At 42.7% G+C, this 19,548-nt stretch overlaps 1 protein-coding gene across 14 annotated transcripts in view; it reads left to right on the top strand.

The window, feature by feature from the left end:
• The first annotated feature begins 464 nt into the window (after positions 1-464).
• The window catches only part of ZNF438 (zinc finger protein 438), a 94,392-nt gene continuing 75,308 nt past the window's right edge, over positions 465-19,548 (top strand). For 4 of the 14 annotated variants that reach the window (XM_027826707.3, XM_037890940.2, XM_037890943.2 and 1 more), the window contains exons 1-2: positions 2,147-2,453; positions 5,474-5,558. The gene's annotated coding sequence lies outside the window, so the exon portion shown is untranslated. The other 10 variants (XM_037890947.2, XM_037890945.2, XM_037890942.2 and 7 more) reach the window with 8 other exon arrangements.

Below are 19,548 nucleotides of genomic sequence, written 5' to 3'. Positions count from 1 at the left end.
CTTCAGTCTCCTTAGGAAATGATGATGGCAAATTTTGTAAATGTAATGACAGCAATAGTGAGTTCAAAGGAACCCTAAAGAAACCCACCAGGAGCAGCGCTCGCAGTAAGCTCTGGGTTACATGTTTGGCACCAGTGCCCTTGCTTTTTGTTACCTGTAACACCCTGCTGCCCCAGGCCAGCAACAAAGCCCTGGGCTGGTACCACCACCTAGTCCTGCCCAGCCCCAATGACAAAGCCCTGGGTTGGTGACACCACACAGCGCAGCCCCGCTGATGCAGCCCCGGTGACACAGCCCCAGACCAGTGGGGCTGTGCAGCATCAGGCCAGGCACAGGCCAGCATGGGCGCGCAGGGCGGCAACACAGGGCAGGCGAGTGACACTCCTGGATTTTAACCCAGTGACTGGGGCGGGGGAGTGGCAGGCAGCGGGTGCAGCTAGGACCCAGGGGCTGCCCCGGATACGGGGATGTAATGGGATCGGCTCCCTGTGGCAGCAGGCTGCTTGTCCAGGGGTAAGGGAGCGTAGTTGCCCCATTCCCAGCAGCCCTTTTCCCGCCGCTCCTCCCTCAGCCAGAGCACCGCGACACCCGCCCCGCCTTCCCGCGACTCTGGGACGGGCGAGACAGGACAGGCCGCGCCTGCGCACAAAGGTGCCGGAGGAGCGAGTGGCCGCTGGAGGAGGGGGAAAGACAGGAGGCGGCCGCCGCGGGGCGGGGCGGGGTGACGTCACGGCGCACCGCAGCTCTGGCGGCGTGACGCAGGCACGCAGAGGGCGAGCTGTAAGTTCCCTTCCCCCCGACGTTACGGGCCCTGCCTTGGGGGGTGGGACGTGGCGGCTTCTCCCTGGTCCGGGCAGCCTCTCGCCCCAGGCCTCGCGCTTCCCGCCTTCCTCCCCCGCATGGGTTGGCGGGGCGGCTCCGGGCCGTGCGCGCTCGGACACCGCCCCGCCGGTCCTGAGCCCGGCTGCGGGGGGCGGTGCCGGGGGAAGCGGAGGTGGGGAGGGCGCCCTGGCGCGACCCGTCACTGAGCAGCAGCCCCTCCGCACGCACACCCCGGCCGAGCAGGGCCCGGCCCCGCCTCCGCCTCCGCCCGGGGCCAGCCGTCTCCCTGGGTGGCCCGGTTATTCTGAAGCGTGGCTGTAACTTGCGGAGAGGGAGTCCGCGCGGCCGGGGCCAGGGCTGAGCGGTCTCCGGCCGCTCCGTGCCGCGGCGGGACGGCAGAGGGGCCTGCCTGAGTCACGTGGCGGTACTTTCCCGATTCCCCACTGCGGGTCGGGTGCCGCCTGAGGCCTAGCTTCGGCCGGGGTGGCGGTGCCAAGGCATCGGACTTCTAAGTCTGAGAAAGCAGGTCTCAAAACTTCAGGTTTCAGGGGAGCAGCTGTGTTAGTCTGCATTCGCAAAAAGAAAAGGAGGACTTGTGCCACCTTAGAGACTGACAAATTTATTTGAGCATAAGCTTTCGTGAGCTACAGCTCACTTCAGTGGATGCATTCAGTGGAAAATACAGTGGGGAGATTTATATACACACAGAACATGAAAAAATGGGTGTTATCATACACACTGTAAGGAGAGTGATCCCTTAAGCTGAGCTATAACCAGCAGGAGAGTGGGGGCGGGGGAGAGGGGGAAGAAGACCTTTTGTAGTGATAATCAAGGTGGGCCATTTCCACCAGGAAACGTCTGAGGAGCAGTGGGGAGGAATAAACATGGGGAAATAGTTTTACTTTGTGTAATGACACATCCACTCCCAGTCTCTATTCAAGCCTAAGTTAATTGTATCCAGTTTGCTAATTAATTCCAATTCAGCAGTCTCTCGTTGGAGTCTGTTTTTGAAGTCTTTTTGTTCTAATATTGCAACCTTTAGGTCTGAAATCGAGTGACCAGAGAGATTGAAGTGTTCTCTGACTGGTTTATGAATGTTATAATTCTTCACATCTGATTTGCATCCATTTATTCTTTTACGTAGAGACTGTCCAGTTTGACCAATGTACGTGGCAGAGGGGCATTGCTGGCACATGATGGCATATATCACATTGGTGGATGTGCAGGTGAACGAGCCTCTGATAGTGTGGCTGATGTGATTAGGTCCTGTGATGGTGTCCCCTGAATAGATATATGGACACAGTTGCCAACTGCACATCTACGAATGTGATATATGCCATCGCTGTATTTTCCACTGAATGCATCCGATGAAGTGAGTTGTAGCTCACGAAAGCTTATGCTGAAATAAATTGGTTAGTCTCTAAAGTGCCACTAGTACTCCACTTCTCAAAATGTTCTCCTCTAATGGGTGGGGTGGTTGCGCGCTGGATGGATAAACAGGGTTCTCCCATGGAGACAGCAGCGTGACTTTAGAAGTGGTTCCAGGCGATGCATGTGTTGCCTATGTTCATGGTGACACTGCCTCGCAATAACACTGAAATGCATCACATCTACAACGTGCTTGAGTTTGGGTACGTCTACGCTTGTAACGCTACAGCTGCAGCAGAGCTGTAGTGGAGATACTGGTGTGACAGAAGGGGTTTTTCTGGTCACTGTAGTAAATCCATCTCTCCAAGAGGTGATAGGTCTGCAGAGCAATTTGTCAATAGTGCAGTCTGCACTGGGGCTTCCGTCTGCTTAACACGTCTCCCCGGGGATGTGACTTTTTCATGTCCTGAATGATATAGCTCGTTCTGCTGAACTTTTAGGTGTAGAATAGGCCTTCATAGATTTGAGTTTCTAATGCTAAGAGTTGCTGAATTCTTGCTATGCACATCAAAGTGCTGATGCCAGACTCGTAATACAGCTATACAAAAACCTTGGTATAAGTCAGATTTTGAGTTGTGTATAATGTGCAAATGTAAAAGGAACAGGCTGTGCCCCGATATACTTATAGTGCCATCAGATATAAGTTTATATTCAAGACATGCAAAAAAGGGTGCACTATTAGCATTCAGTATTTAAAAGTTATAGTAATTGGGATTTGTACAGTGGCTTTCATTCATGGATCTTAAAGTGCTTTACAAATGGTATGGAATTAAGTCTCCTATAAGAAGCAAGGAAGCATTATATTTGGTGAAACTCAGGCACAGAGAGGGAATGTGCCCTATATGAGGTTTCAAAGCTAGTCTGTAGCAAGACCCAGATCTGTGCATTATCTACTAGACCAGTGCACTAGTCTGGGGTGCATGCCCCAGGTAGGTTCAAAGAAACATTAGGGGGTGTTTGGCAGGGCCTGGGGATGGAAAGGGTGTTCTACCTGGCTGTGCTCCGCCTCAGATCTGTCATGGCACCGGCTCCCAACTGTGGCCATGTTCCCACCCGCAACTGTGGCCGTGGCCCCAGCCCCCTTACTCCTGTCCGCATGCCTCCCCCCTTCAGCCGTGGCCTTGGTTCCCGGGGGGGGGGCATGCCAACATGAAAAGTTTAGGGACCACTTTACTAGACACTGACAGTTCTCCCATAAAGTATAAATATTATTTGTAAGCCACCAGATGGATGTGAGGCTTTTACAGCTTTATAAGGTTTCCTCTAAAGCAGTGGTTCCCAAACTGGGGTTCGCAAACCCCTGGGGGTTTGTAGAATGTTACAGGGGGTTCGCCAGCAAAATTTCACTAATGGCGGCCAGAGGAACCCAGGCATTGGAGGCAGCAGGTGGGACCCGGTTGCAGGGTAGAGAGCTCGAGCCCCAGGGAGAGTGGGGCCGGGCAGTTGGGGCTGGCAGCCCGAGCCCTGCCCCTGTCAGCAGGGGAGCCGGCTGCCCGAACCCGTGCTCTGCGTGGGTCTGGCAGCCCGAGCCCCAGGGAGAGCGGGGTCGGGCAGTTGGGGCTGGCAGCCCAAGCCCCGGCGGTCAGCAGGACCTGCAGCCTGAGCTCAGTTGACCGGGGTGGTCAGTGGGGTCCAGCAGCAGGAGCCCCATGGAGTGCAGAGGAAATTTAAACTTAAATCCCTGGAAATATTCATTTTTAGGAGGGGGTTCATGAGATTTCATAATTTAGTGAAAGGGGTTCACGGGCTGTTAAAGTTTAGGAACCACTGCTCTAAAGCATCAGGATTTTCAGTGGTGCCGTGGTATCAGAAGGGACATAGCATTCATGTATGTTGCAAAGCTTGAGACCCACCAGTTTTTGAATTCACATAAAGGAGGGTATATAGTCTTTACCTCACTAAAAAATAAATGGGAGGGAATTCCAAGTATAATAGTTGCCATGGAGGAAGGTCTGAAGATGAAAATGGTAGAATAAAAAGGGAGAGTTGAAGAGGCAGTTTTGGGGTGATTGCAGTAGTGTATTCAGTGGGAGGGGAGTTGGAATTAAACACTTTTGAAAAACAAACAGTTTGGCTTTATTGTCTTAATATTTTGCTTTGGTGGAAAAACTACACCAATACCAGGCCTGAAGAAAAGTTCTATACAAAATCTTTTCTTGGAAGACGTTTATCCCTTATGTCATTTTGCTTTTCCACCAACGACTATCTTGCTCTCATTGTTAATGTTAACTGAATGTTTTCCATACAATACATCAAGATTTACATTAACCACCTAGCTTTTAAATACTATGTAACTTTGGTCACCTAACTTTAAGCTGATATCATTGAATTTTCTCTGATTGCTTTATTTAAACTTGTAGCTGCAATATGGTATGAAAACAGGAATTTGTATTTATTTTTCTTACAAAAAAATTGGATTTGAAAGATAGAAGTAGATGTGGCACTATGGAGTTCTACAGTAATTGTGTGCAATGTCATAGGTTTTAAATTGGACCATTCAGTAGGTAAAGTAGCTTGTCTCAGTATTTCTTTTTCAAACTCAAAGACAGCTATACCTCATTGAGTGCTAGTCCTGTGTGAAGTTGAGAGTTCAGCCCTTTATTTGTATTCAGAATGAAATTTTACATTTCTTCTCAAAGCAGAAATGTATTTTTTTCCTACTGTGGTAACTTATTTTCTTCTGACTTAAAAAAACTCCAAAAGCCTTTTGGCTGACATCAAACATGGACATTTTTGGCCAGGAAAGAATTTTTCTGAAAGTTATGACTGAGAGGAAACAAGTTATGATGACCGTTATACAACTGTTATAATTAAGTTTGCAAGATAATATGTATGCTGATATACTAAAATGTGCATTTGTAATATTTTTACATAGCATTATATTTAATTATTAAGACTTTTCTTTGATGTGGATGACTTATGAGGTTGGAAAAAATGGTATTGCTGTATGGCTGCAATTCAGATGTTAACTCTTCTCAGTGCTTGTCAGAATAATGGAATTTGAGGTACTTGATATATGTAAAAATATTTTTTTCCAAACCTGTATGAAGAAAAATGTTGGTGTCTTGAGCAGCCTTTATATTTATTATAGTTTTGTTAAGAACATTAATGCTGGCCAATTTAAGCAAATACAGCATACTTCTGACTTTATTTTTAAGTAGAGATTAAGAAATACAGTTATGTGACTGTTACGTGTGTTTTTTTTTTTTTTTTTAACATACAGGTATTATGATTATGCTACATTAAACTTGAACATCCTTTATATGCAACCTGAGCTGTTTCATGGATTTTTATGTGCTGTTAAAGAGGTAATGTGTCATTTATGGAAATATTTTAATGTTTTAAACATGTAGGTCAAAACTCTTAGTTTTGTGTGGTGTTCGCTGGCAGGTGGGTACAACGTCAGATCATGTGTATGTGTGACTAACTTGCGTGAATGCCATGTTGATTTGAAAAGTTTTTAGCTGGAAACATTGAAGCTATAGTGTTAGAAATTATTATGTATTTTAAAATGAGTAATAAAGCTTGTGATGCTTTAGATTTTATTAACTTTTTAGAAATATTAATTCAAAGTACTTATTACTGTGATTTCTAGTCTAAAACTACTTGTAATGTACTTTAAGCCTTCTAGCAAAATTAATTATATCTCTTAGTACCATTCAGGAAAACAAATTGGAATGGGATTCTACTTTAGCAGTATTTAGTACTTTCTAAAATCCATGTCACAGTACCTTTGTACAATGTCCAGGAATTATTTTGTGCCTTTGTGAATAAACAGTAGACCAGAATATTTCAATATGGTATATTTTACTAAAGGTAATTGCTGGAATGCTTTTTCACAAATAAGAATTGACATGGATGGAATGTTTTATTGGCTGTAACACAGCAGGATGAATAAAGCTAAGTACCTCAAAGTAAGAAAATCAATATCCTTATAAAACATTTTAACTTGCTAATTCTTAGACTTGGTCTGATTCATAGGCCTGGTCTACAATTAAAATCTAGGACAGTGTGGCTACAGCGTTAAGGGGTATGAAAAATCCACACTTCTGAGCACTGTAGCTATGTTCACCTAACCCCTGGTGTAGACGTGGCTATGTCAACAGAACAATGCTTCCACTGACCTAGCTTCTGTTGCTTAGGGAGTTGATGTTCCTACAATGATGGAAAAACTCCTTCTGTCACTGTAAGTCGTATCTACACTACAGGGTTATACCAACAGAGCTATGGCATGGTATCAGTGCCATTATTGTCCCCATAGCGTACATATGGCCTTCTTGTGAAAGACTGCAGGATTCATAGACTTTTTTTTTTTAGTTTTTAAAAAGAGAGACTTAGAAAACATATCACAGAGTTTCCTTGAATCATGACTTTGAAAGAGTCACTGTGCATATATTTGCCCCATTCATTTTTTATTGAAATATACAGGTGGGTGGTGGTGGGTTTTTTTTTTTTTTTTTTTTTGGCATCTAGCTTTGTAGTGTTGTTGGATATACTAGGTAATATTAAGAAAAACTTTCCTCCAGTCCACACTGTGAGGTCCTTGTATTCAGGAGTGAGGGTAGCCCCTATCCTCCCAAAATCCCCACCAGACCCTGCTTCAGGTTTCTTATAATGTCCTCCTTCAATTCGTAGGATATGAGGGGTTCTCTAAGCAAAACAAACAAAAGAAAGGCACTTCTCTCTTTCTCTTCTGAGAGAGGGTAATTCAAGTGACAGAAAAGAAAGGCAAAGGTGGTCTGTCTCTTAGCCAGTCTTTCAGGAGGTGTTTCAGTGGGTCTGTTGCCTTTAATTAAGGGCTACCTCCAGTCTCTACTCTTGGGGCATTCTTCTTTGCAACTGGTCCGTGCAGCTCCAGGGGCAGTAAAGGTAGAGACTGTCTCCGTCTTGGCTGATCTCCATCTGAGGTTAGCAGTCCTTTCCCTTGACAGGTTTTCCCTTTTTAAACTCCCTGCTCCCATCCCTGCATTCAGGCAAAGCAGGCCTTACAGGTGTGCCTGGTTGGTGTTGGATGAGCCCAGAAGAGTTTGTTAGTCCCCTTGCCACCAGAGTAAGGTGGTGCCCTTTCACAAGAAGTCCATTCAAAAATGTTTATGGTTCAGCAGCAGTGAAAAGATTAGCACTGGTATTTATTCTTACCTGCACTCATGCTGGGCTTGTGCTGTTGCATGCCAGAACTAAATGCTGCGTTACTGATTTTTTAAAAATGCTGAATAAGGGACCATCGTGTGTTTTGGGTGTTTTTTGTTCCTTTTTTTTTCTTTTTTAACATTTTCCTGAGACATAATTAAAATATTCCCCTATAATGGAAAACCAAACACAAATGTATTGTGCTAATACGTGAGAACCACAGCATGAAACATATTAGTATACTTTCATTACCTACGCTGAGTGAAATGCAAACCTTTCCCAACAATAAAAGATACAAATCACACTTAAAAATAATTTTTATTTTGTAATGGTTCCTTCTACATTTTGAAATTAAATATAAATGTCATTATTTCATGTTTTTCTCTCTGCCTTCCTTCTCTGTGTGGTCAGTATTACACGAGGTCTTTAGTGCTTTTTTAATGTATCGTGTTGGAGAGTTCTGTCTGGTTCTTTGGAGCTCTGCTATTGTAGTCTGGTCAAGTCTTTCTGAAAAGCAAGATAGTTTAGCCTCTGCTGTTTTGTTTGCTCTCACAGATTCTAAGGCCAGAAGGAACCATTATGATAATCTAGTCTGATGTTCTAGCACAGGCTATAGAAATACTCTAGAACAATGCCTAGATCAGTATCTTCTAGAAAAACGTCCAATCTTGACTTACAAATTGTCAGTCATGGAAAATCCTCCATGACCCCTGGTAAATCATTCCAATGGTTAATGAATGTCACCATTAAAAATGTATGCTTTATTTCTAGTCTGGATTTGTCTAGATTCAGCTTCCAGCCAAGGGATTGTGTTAAACCTTTCTCTGTTAGATTGAAGTGCTCATTATTAAATATTTGTTCCCCAGGTAGGTACTTACAGACTAATCAAATCACCCTGAACTTCTGTTTGTTAAGCTAAAGAGACTCAAGGAGTTCAATCTATCACAATAAGGCATGTTTTCTAATTCTTTAAATCATTCTCGTGGCTCTTCTCTGAACCCTCTCCAATTTATCAACACCCTTCTTGAATTGTGGACAGCAGAACTGGACACAGTATTCTAGCAGTGGTTGTACCAGTACCAGATAACAGAGGTAAAATAACTACACCTACTCAAGATTCCTTGTTTATGCATCCCATGATTGCATTCGCTCTTTCGACTTCAGTGTCACACTGGAAGCTCTTGGTCAGCTCATTATCCACCAAGATCCCCAAATTGTTTTTAGAGTTACTGCTTCCCAGTATAGGGTCCACCATCCTGCAAGTGTGGCTTACGTTCCTTGTTCCCAGATGTACACCTTTACGTTTAGCCATATTGCAAATATATGATATGATGGCAACTTTAAGTGCATCTGTTGTTTATGTTAATGCAATTGTGACATGTCCCGAGGTACAGTTTCGACTGTTGTGCCCCCTTAACTCTCCAATCTGGTCTGTACTGTGACCTGCTTTGCTGTGTGCGCTGCCACTCTGTCCACTCACCCCAACCTCTAGCATGCAGGTCACACCCAGACAACTATCAGGGTGCTATGCTCAGCCACTTTTGAATTACATATAGGGTGACACCTGCATATCGTTAGTCTCAGCCTTGCACCCCAGAAATGTAAAGTTTTGTACTGTTGAGTTTCTTGCTAAGCAATACAAGCTCATAAGTCCATAATTTTATCAAAGAAAATTAATATGCACTAGCCTTTGTTAACCTGAGAAGAGATTCCCCAAGCCCTTCAGTGAAAACCTCACAAGTTTACATAAAACATCAAAATACATTTATTAATGAAAGAAAGAAAGATAGATTTTAAATGATTATAAATGGTATAAGCATAAACGGTCAGAATTGGTTGCAAAAAGAAATAAAAGGTAAGAATCACCGTCTAATTCCTAAACTTTACCAAGCTAAGTCAAATCTAAAACAAAAAGGTTTCTCTTACCCAAAAGCCTACAGCAGTCTGTGCTGACGGGAAAGTTTTTTTCCACTTAGGACCACTCCCGCAGTTCAGTGTTGTTTCTATCTTTCAGATGATCATGTTACCTTCAGTATAGGGGGAGGAGAGATGGTCTGATGATGTCACTGTCCCTTATTTTATACTGTCCTTCAGGTGCTGGAATTATCCTTGTTGTGTCATGAGGTTAGGCAACCCCCACTGACTAGGTGCTCAGCACTCAGTCCTTCATATGAATGGCAAATTCTTGCTTGCACTTTCTGTATACATGAGACTTGACATGTAAGGCTTGTGTTTACAGTTCCTTTGTTATTTTTAAGGACCTGGTCTGTGGCCTTTTCCCAGATTCTCAACATGTTTCAGTAACAAACATATATTAAAATCTCATAACTTCATATACAGCGATTATACATACATTTAAACAGAACAGTAATGTTCAACAGATGATGACTTTTCCAATATCTCACAAGGTATACTTTGTATAAAATATATCATAACCATATATAACTGGTGAATATGGAGGTGGAAGATGTCACAGCAGTATTTTGGGTGTTCTGAGTCCTCTCCTATAAGTGGCTTCAACTGATTCAACATAATAAAAAAAATTTTTTTTTAAAACAACTGATGTCATGGATGCTTTTAGCATAGTTAAACCTTGTAGGAGGATGTTATCACATATTGTGAAGAAGCATGATGAAAATCTTGCTAATAAATATTAAAAGTATAATCAAATTACACTATAACACTATCTGTAGAACAGTTAACCTGTGGTGCAATCAACTTATGTTCTTATTAAGCAAGAATACAAAACTATGCAAATATTTAATTAAGGAGCGATCATCTCATGTTTGCTTACCCTGTCTTTTAAACACTTTATGAGAGAACTTTATTTCATCACTTAAATTTTAAAGTACCGTTGGATCATTGGTTACCATCTGAAATCACTTATAATGAGGACACTATACCAAGATTCTTTTTTGGAGGGATGCTAGCTAATCTATGAAAACGACAACTTTTGTATTCAACTGTCAGTGTACTTTTAATCACTACAGTAATGTAAAAGAAAACAGTAATATGTAGGTTGATACATGATTCAGGTCTGCACCCTGTTGTGGTTTCTTCATTTCTGGTTGTGTCTCATGATGTGAAACACCTGTAATTTTCCTGGGAAACATTATTTGCACTAGCATCTTGAAAGAGTTGAATTACTGATCTGTGGAATTACGTAAAAAACAAACAGAATAGTTTCTGCAATATTTTGAGTTGTCACTAATTTAATTTTAAACCATTATACAAAGCAGGACACTGCAATTGCAAGAAATGCAATGATTCTTCAATTGAATTGTTCAGCATGTATTATGGTACATATTTTCATGATTTCATTGCATAGCAGCTTCACCTTGGTTTGGTATATTGTTTAGTCCATTAACAGTATTTTTATTCTGCAACAAATCTACAATTTCATTTTATAATTGAGGACTGTTTAAAAAGTTCAGAACAATCTGTTTTTCAAGAACAATGTTGGCTTTTGAAAAAAATTAACAATGTAACAACTTATTGCCTGGAAGCATATATGTGCTGAAACATACTGGCAGTTTTTAAATCAACACTGGATGTTGTTTTAAAAAATATGTGCTCTACAAATTATGCTGGGGAAATTCTGTGGTCTGTGTTATACAGGAGGTCAGACTAAATGATCACAGTGATTCCTTCTGGTTTTGGAATCTATCCTTTATCCTTCATTTTCCGGCAGCACCTTCAACAGCACTCCCTTCTCCATCTAAGTCATTTGTGTCTATGTAGGGGTGATAATTGCCAGGGGCACTTATTAAAGTTGCATTCCCCTACAACCACAAACCTCAGAGGAGAAAGGGAGGTGGAGGAGACCAAGGTATTCTTGTGGTTGACATGGTACCTGACAAGGAGTAGCAGACATAAATGACGTAGGAAGGCAGCTGGCAAGATATGTTTGGTTCAAGGAGATTTAAGAGTTGCAGGGGAAGTTAACCAAGTGTGGAAGACTTAGCAAGATCCATGAGTGAAGTTATGATGGGCATGTCTTCACTACCACCTTCGGTCAACGAAAGTTGTATCAACGTACTGCTGCCGAAGTTTGTATGTAGCTCATTCGTTTGCATGCTTGGCTGCTTGTTGTTAGGAATCAGGGCCTGCAGCAAAGTAACCTAATGTGTGCAACTGGCCTGTAGGAGGCTGCATGATTGGCTTAAAGCCAGCAGCAACAGTTTGGTGGCTGCTCAAAGCATTTGCCCGCGGCTGTGATGGCTTCTGTGCCTGCTTTTTTCTGCCTTGTTCCAGCCCCGCACTTGTCTTGGCCACAGCCATGCTGCTGCCTTGCCTTGTTCTGGTTCTGACCCTCAGCTCAGATCCCTGGCCTCTGACTCTGACCATTGGCTCTAGCATCTGGCCTCTGACTCATATTCTGGGCTCCGACTCCTGGCTTCTGACTCTGGATCTGATCCCTGGCTCTGGTCTCTGACTCTGGTTTTGACACTAGGCTCCGATTCCTGGCTACCAGTTTCTTTTCTGATTTCTTGGTCTGACTCCTGTTTTGACCATTGGGCATGACTTCTGCTTCAGTCACTAAGCATGACAACCATGTCCTGGTCACATAACACTTGCTTTGGCGCTGTACATAATGCAAGGATTTGTAGCACTGGGTTCCTGGGGCAAGGCACGCACATCCCTGTTTTGGCACTAGCCATAGAGTATCAACAGAAAGGACTACTTTTCTATGGTTATGCAAGCGTTGGTGCATCATTGGGGATGCTTTACTGATATCAATGTGGGCTGGTCAGGGAAGGTGCTTGATCCTTGGGGAATAATCTGTCGCCAGGGTGGTGGGCGGAGGTGGAGTGGCTAATTTTGAGCAGCCAGACATAAGGGACATTACAAGAGCTTAACATGGAGCTATGCAGTTGAGGGAGCCTTTGAAAGAGGTCTTTAATGGTCAGCCACAGTAGTGTTCTGTGCTAGACTGTTCTCTGGGCCTGGAGCTTTGGGTGCTGCTAGGAATAGTGTAGTGCTTTCTGTACATTTAAAAATATGAGTGGGTATTTTCCTGAAGGTCTGAGTTTTATGGTGCTTGCTGTATATTTACAAGTAGTATGTGCTTCGAGTACTGCTGTGTATTCTGCAATAAGTGTTGTGAACTAATGAAGATAATTATATTTTCCCCAAATAGAAAGTTGTTTTTCTGCACCACTTTTGTCATGCAATGTGCAAAAAAGAAAAATTAACAGAATGGGACTTCGAAATTGGAAAGGCAGAAAACATTTCTGTCCATTTCAGTACACAAATGTACTCCATCATGGCTACACATATCTGTGAGAACTGCCGCTGTCAGTGTATGTGAAGTTGTGGTTTTCCTTGTGCCCTGGTTGATAATAAGACATGCTTATTGACATTTCTGCTGTGGAGCTTCTGTGCACAGCACCACACTCCAGCCCTAGCCACACTGTGTATGACTCATCTAGTGCAAGAAGCAGTGGGGAAAGAATTTCAGTTGCATGAAACGATAACATTTTGATCCCTATTCCATGGGTACGAGTATAGGGCAGTGGCACTGAATATTGGCACCATTTTCCATAGGTGGTGATGGTTTTAGGTGATATCTCACTCTTGAGGGTAACTAAGGCCCAAAGAGCACAGCTGCTATTGACATCCCAAAGCTGTCTGGGCCCATCTGCCGCTAGCCTGTTCCACTGTAATGGTGCCAGCCAAAAGTCATCACAGTGGCATGGGAAAGTAGCCTACTGAGGAGGAAGAAATAAGGTAGCTATCCCTAGAAACCTTCAGGAGAGGATTTTAGGGTACGTCCATGTAAGTTTCATAGAGATCTCTCAGGAGGATACAAGGGACATCCCTTTGAACGTAAACTGCACTGCATGGCGTCTCCTTGCCAGACTCAACAGGAGAATGAAAAGCAGATGCCAACTCTGCCTCTCTTTGTTATACAAGAAGAGGGAATGGTACTAGTAAAACAGTGAAAAGTTGATACCTGTGACTGTGAGTTGGGCTGGGCACCATATTTAAATTTAGAAGTCGTAAGGAAAAATGCATGCACACATTTACTAGAGGTTTCTTCCCCCTTCTTTGGGCTCATCCATGCTTGGCTGGCAGACTGGCTAAACAGCGGTTGAGTCTCGAGCAGGTCCTAGGTCGTGGCCCCCTGCTGAATTTTCCCTCCTCTTCTTCATTGTTCATGGTAGGGGTCTTTGTTTCAGGTTCCTCTGAAGCATCCATGGTGTTCTGTGAGATGATGATGGGGTCTCTGTCAAGTATGGCATGCAGCTCATTATAAAAGTGTCAAGTTTGCAGCTCAGCAACAGATGGGTTATCGCACTTCCTGGCCTTGTGGTGTGCCAGGCACAGTTCCTTTGCTTTCATGTGGCGTTGCTGCTGCTCTCTGTTGTACCCCTTTGCCTGTATTCCACATGCAATCTGCTCATAAATGTCCACTTTTTGGTGGCTGGTCTATAGCTGTGCTTGCACAGCCTCTTCTCCCCACAGGCCCAGGAGATCCAATACTCCCGTCTACTCTAGGCAGGAGTTTGTCTAGTGCATGGAGCTAGAATGGTCCTTTGGGCAGTTGGACTCAACAAGGGATAGCTGTTACGTGTGCTCATCAAGGTGGGCCATCAGGAAAAGGTCTTTTCAAAATTACTCATGAAGTTTTAAAAAGGGATGTAAAATGTTAACCAACATTAACCATTAACCCCTGGCTGCACAGTGTGGCGCTGTGCAGCCCTGCCCTGGCTGTGCAGTTCCGGCCGTACCCCGGCCACACCACTCTGGCCACACCATGATGGATGCTGGCCGGACCCCAGACCTGGCCCCACCCCGCTGGCCAAATTTTAATCCTTTAAATAGTTAACTTTTAAAACAGTATTTATATCCTTAGTTTTAAAGGGAAGGTGGCTTTCAGTCTCCATGACCCCTGAGTAGTGGAGTTTAAAATTGTGACCAGAGAGGTCACTGTCACAGGGAGTGGGGCATTGTGGGAAAGGTGCTGGAGGACTAATAGGGTCAAATAGGTCAAGCAGCGTCTACACTGGCATGGTGTTGACGTCAATAGGTTGGCAATGATTCCACACCATTTGGGGAGGTGGTTTTACTGCATTGCTGTAAGGAGACATTTATGTCAGCCAGAGACAAATTTTGGTGTAGACGTGCAAATTTTGGAGTAGATATGTTGCAAGGTAACTTATGTCAACGTAATTTTGTAGCATATACCAGGCTCTGGAATGATCAGTGGAATCTGAGTTCAGCCTTTGGAGAGAATCTTTGTTCTCCAGGTGACGTTTGAGTGCGGAAGAATCAGACCTCTCAAGTTGCCGCAGCCCAAGTAATGGGACTCAGTATGTAACAAAGATCCAAAATGAGGGAAACAAAAACTACCCATTCAGTGAAAATCCTGTGGGCTCCTTTCCTTAGTCGAAAGAACTCTTTCTATATCTCAATGTCATGATACTTCATTTGAGGTAAATACATTACACCACTAAAAGTGAGAGGAATATATAAAATTTGTGCACAATGTAGATAACTTGGATGAAAATGTGTGATATCCCTCGAAAACGAGATACACATAAGAGGTATGGGAAAGAGTGCTTTTGGAATATTTGTGTTGACAGGAGAGAGGCTGGAACGGTGTGGGAAGGAGAGAAGTGATACTGCAGTCTACTGTCTGTCTCAGAATATGTCTACTTCCACAATATAAAGTCAGAGACATAAAAAACAACAAAAAATATTAAATTTCCACAAATATTTATTTAATATATTGTGTTTTAAAAATTTAACTATTTTATTTTTAATACATATTTATACATTGTTAAACCCCGAAGTTTTTCATCGAAAGCTTCTATTTCAACATACATTGATGCTATCTATATACTTTTGAGTAGGGTAGCAAGGGATCCCTCTGAATCTTTATATGGCAAGTAACGAACAATATTAAAGACTGAAAAAGGGCTTGCTTTCTTTGTTCACATTCCTTTCTCACGGTATATACATAATATACATTTTGCTCTCCATTTGCTTGAGTTGCTATATGTAATTATTTTGTGTCCTGCAATTTTGACAGGATATTGGATAAAAATGCATGTTCATTTATGGGATTTCTCTGCATAATATCCGTTTCATAGCGTAACTCTCTAACAAGGCCTTGGGCTTTGGGGTGTGTATTCCAGTGCACCTGGGTTGGCTACTGGGCCCTTTAAAACAGGAAGTGATAGTCACAGTTCACATGACAGGAGCAACCATGTGGCTTGTAGTGACTAACTCACCTCCTAGACAGGGGCAGTAGGCTAGAGAGATCCAGAGTTAAGGAAGCTTTAGTGGGGAGTCTTTCCCTAGTAGACAGGAAAGGACTAGCTAATAAGGAAAGCTGTGTCCTTTCATTTCCCAGCTGCAGAAGGCAGGAAAGGTCTGTTAGTGTGTTGTATTGTTTTGAGCATTTTGCATCATGTATTTATTAATCACCTCTCTGAGTAGTATAAGTATGTAGTATAAGTATAATTGAATTTGAGCATTGGGCTTTTTTGGACTGCTCCAGTTGGTTAACCTGTCAACCCACCAGTTTACGAACTGGTATTATTGTACGACTGCTTGTTGGCTCAGACGTCTTATCAGCCTGTTATTTCCATGAAATAGAACTGGATGCCACAAGGGATGAACCTCTATCATTCTTGAGCTTTGTGATCTCTCAATGTTTCTCAGCCCAATCAGAACAAAGTGGGTGGTCTGGAGACAGCATGTATTCAGAATTAAGGGAATGGGGCTTAAATTATATACATTTTCAACCCAGTGTCAGTCTCTCTCAAATGTTTATTATTCCTTAAATGGTGAAAGTACATAAAGCAGAAAAATATTGTTATGAAAATACAAAGGCTTATATTCTATAAAAATCACACAAATAACATTGTGGGTGTAAGACACTATGCGTGATGAATCGAGCAATCTCACACTACCAGTCTACTGGAAAAGTACCTACAATTAATAATATGTCTGGGTGTTCAGTGGACTTTATAGTTGCTGTATTCAGCACATTTTTCTGCTTTGTTGAAAGAGGAAAACAAATTGGTCTTACCTTTGGAAAGAAGTACTCTTCCCTGCACCTAAATGCATCAGCTGCCTTTTGTAATATTCAAAAATGGTTTATTCTGTCCCGCAAAGTGGAGGGGAAGAACTGTTGGGCACATCTTTATATTATATACATGATATCCTTCCAAAAACCCCAACAAACTGGCTTTGACAATATTGTTCCTAATGGCCAGAGAAGAAAATGACCTTGAAAGCCTTTGATCCCCCCATTTCCTGCTTCCAGCAAAGAAAACGGGGACCTTCCAGGAGTCACTTCCTGATTAAGGTGTTCACTTGTAGTTCCCGCCCGGAAATCCATTTACAGGTCAATCACATCCATACAACTCTTGAGGATATTTTTCTTTAACTTACTCAGTGATATTTTGTGTTTGTCTGTCATTTCCTCGAAGGTTGCACCTCTCTCTCTGTTTCAGTTTAAAGCATTCATGTTTCCTGTGAGAAGCAATTACTACTTTATTTTTCAAGAGCTCCTCACACTTAACTTCACTCATATTTTTCTTCTCAGTTACATTGAATATTTTCTGTAGAGACTTGAAAGCCTGAGAGAAAGGCACTCTGTCAGCGTGGAATACATAGGTATCAGATTATGACCTCCATCTTGTATTATGTGATGAACTCATGTTCAAACGTGCACAAGACATGCGCGTTGAACTGCATTACACAGAGATGCCATGAAGAGGAAGGTGCTTGATATCTTATTGACGGACTAACACTGAGAAGCCATCAAGACTTCAGTCTCAGGCCAGCACCTTTGTTTCTGTCTCTGCAACCTTGGAATGATTGTTTTCTATACAGTGGGCCAGATGTGACAAGAGTGGGTTGGAGTGTACCAATAAAGCATATGGGGGGAAAAAAGAGACCAAGACTCTGCTTAAAAGTGACTTGCTGTTCTGTGCAGGAGGCAACCATTGCCAGACAAAAAGGGCTTGCAGGAACAAGTTGGGAGGAGCTTGAAACCCAAACAGGTCTTGAACTCACAAGAAAGGGTGAGGTAAGACATGCTAAGGATTCATCTTAGGACTTTTGTTGTTTTCTGAGATCTTTGGCTTGTGTATCAGCTAGCCAAGCTTCCATGAAGGATGGAAGAAGATGGCACTGGGTATCTTACTGAATATTTATGATGAAATTTGCCTGCCTGCCAGTCTGCTTTTTTGGCGTTGTCAAAATCCTATGCTAATACAGACTGAAAGCAAATGAAATTAGAATAAAGATCCAAGTGGTAGACAAAAGTACTAAAAACAAATTGCAGCAGAGAGCCACTCTAACTGTAATCAGTCCTTAAGATTTCTACTCCCTCTCCTAATAATGTCTTTTTAACTGACATGCTCTTATGGATCCACAGGATAGGTGCTATGCCCCCAACTTGGAACAGTCTCTTGTAGGAACCCCTGACATGTGCCAGACTGCCAAGTGGTCTCACTCTTCCTTCAGGGTAGGCTACATGGCCTCACCGCCTGCTGAGATCGAACCTCTGGGGCTTCAGCACTCCCGCTTCACACCGTGAGCTCCGTTCAGCAAGTCCAACTGAAATAGACTCTAGGTAGACACTTGTATGGTCCTCGGGGATTAATGCACCTCATCAGGTATTTACAGGGATACCCAAGCAGCATTTTAAAAACAGTATGGTTTATTAGTCAACTGGAACACAGCATAAAAAGTCCTTAGGTTACCATAGAGAAATGAAAGTTAAAGCATAGTCTATTCTGGTCATTCCAGAGTAATCTACCAACCATGCTGTAATGAACTTCATTTTCAAGTGCTCGCTCGCTCTCTCTCTCTCTCTGACATCCTTCTTTCTGAGTTCTGAGTGCTCTTGACTTCTAGTTTAACCCCTATGACGACATCATTGCAGGAAAGCAAGGAATACAGGCTTAGCAAAGGAAGTTCTTAATCAGCGACTTCACTCCTTAAAGGCATTCCAGAGTTACAGATCTTTGAAAAGAATAAAAGTCCTGAGATGCACCCTCCCCATGTCTGAACTTGCCCCCTTATTGTGAGTCCAAAGTCTGTTAGTATTTCAAGCTGAGCAGGTCTCTCCTGCTGTCTTGTTCTTGTAAGCCCTTGTTGTCTGGCAGTGATCTGTCCCCTCCCTGTCATCCAGAGCAGAACCCTGTTGTTAAATGGAGACACTGTCTGCCTGACATGTGCTGTGAGAAGCACCCACCTTCCGTGCAGAAAAACTATTCCATGGTAGTGAGCCAGTCACTGAGAGATAATTAAGGCCGATGGCCCTAGATTAGTTATGATGGCTTCACAGGGTGGATTGATTTAAATTCAGATTTAAATAATTATTTCAGTCACCAAGTAGAAACCTACATTTATATAATTATTTTAATTAACTTTTCCATTTGTACTTCAGTTATTTTTCTAAAGAAAAGTGTATTCTCGTTAGCTGATATTGCTATTAAAACATGTTGATTTACAACAAAATAGAGCCTTTACAATAGATTTGGTACATCTTTAACTTTTTGCTCATGATTTGTGTCAAGCTGTATTAGGATGGTAATTGGAATTTAATTAAACACACAAAACAGTATATAAAATATTTTTGTTAGGCCAAACAACCTTAAATGCTTTAGGTACATAAACTTCTCTTATCAAAATATGTTTTATATTTACAACTAAATGATAACATAAGAACGGCCATACTGGGTCAGACCAAAGGTCCATCTAGCCCAGTATCCTGTCTTCTGACAGTGGCCATTGCCAGGTGCCCCAGAGGGAGTGAACAGAACAGGTAATCATAAAGTGATCCACCCTCTGTCACCTATTCCCAGCTCCTGGCAAACAGAGGGTAGGGACACCATCCCTGCCCATCCTGGTAATAGCCATTGATGGATCTATCGTCCATGAATTTATCTAGTTCTTTTTTGAAGCCTGGTATAGTCTTGGCCTTCACAACATCCTCTGGTAAAGACTTCCACAGGTTGACTAGGCATTGTATGAAGAAGTACTTCCTTTTGTTTGTTTTAAACCTGCTGCCTATTTCGTTTGGTGATCCCTAGCTCTTGTGTTATGAGAAGGAGTAAATAATGCTTCCTTTCTCCACACCAATCATCATTTTATAGACCTCTATCATATCCTCCCTTTGTCATCTCTTTTCCAAGCTGA

This window comes from Chelonia mydas, chromosome 2, assembly GCF_015237465.2.
Source record: "Chelonia mydas isolate rCheMyd1 chromosome 2, rCheMyd1.pri.v2, whole genome shotgun sequence".
In the NCBI taxonomy this organism is placed as follows: Eukaryota; Metazoa; Chordata; order Testudines; family Cheloniidae; genus Chelonia; species Chelonia mydas.
This window is presented reverse-complemented; position numbering and strand designations above follow the sequence as displayed.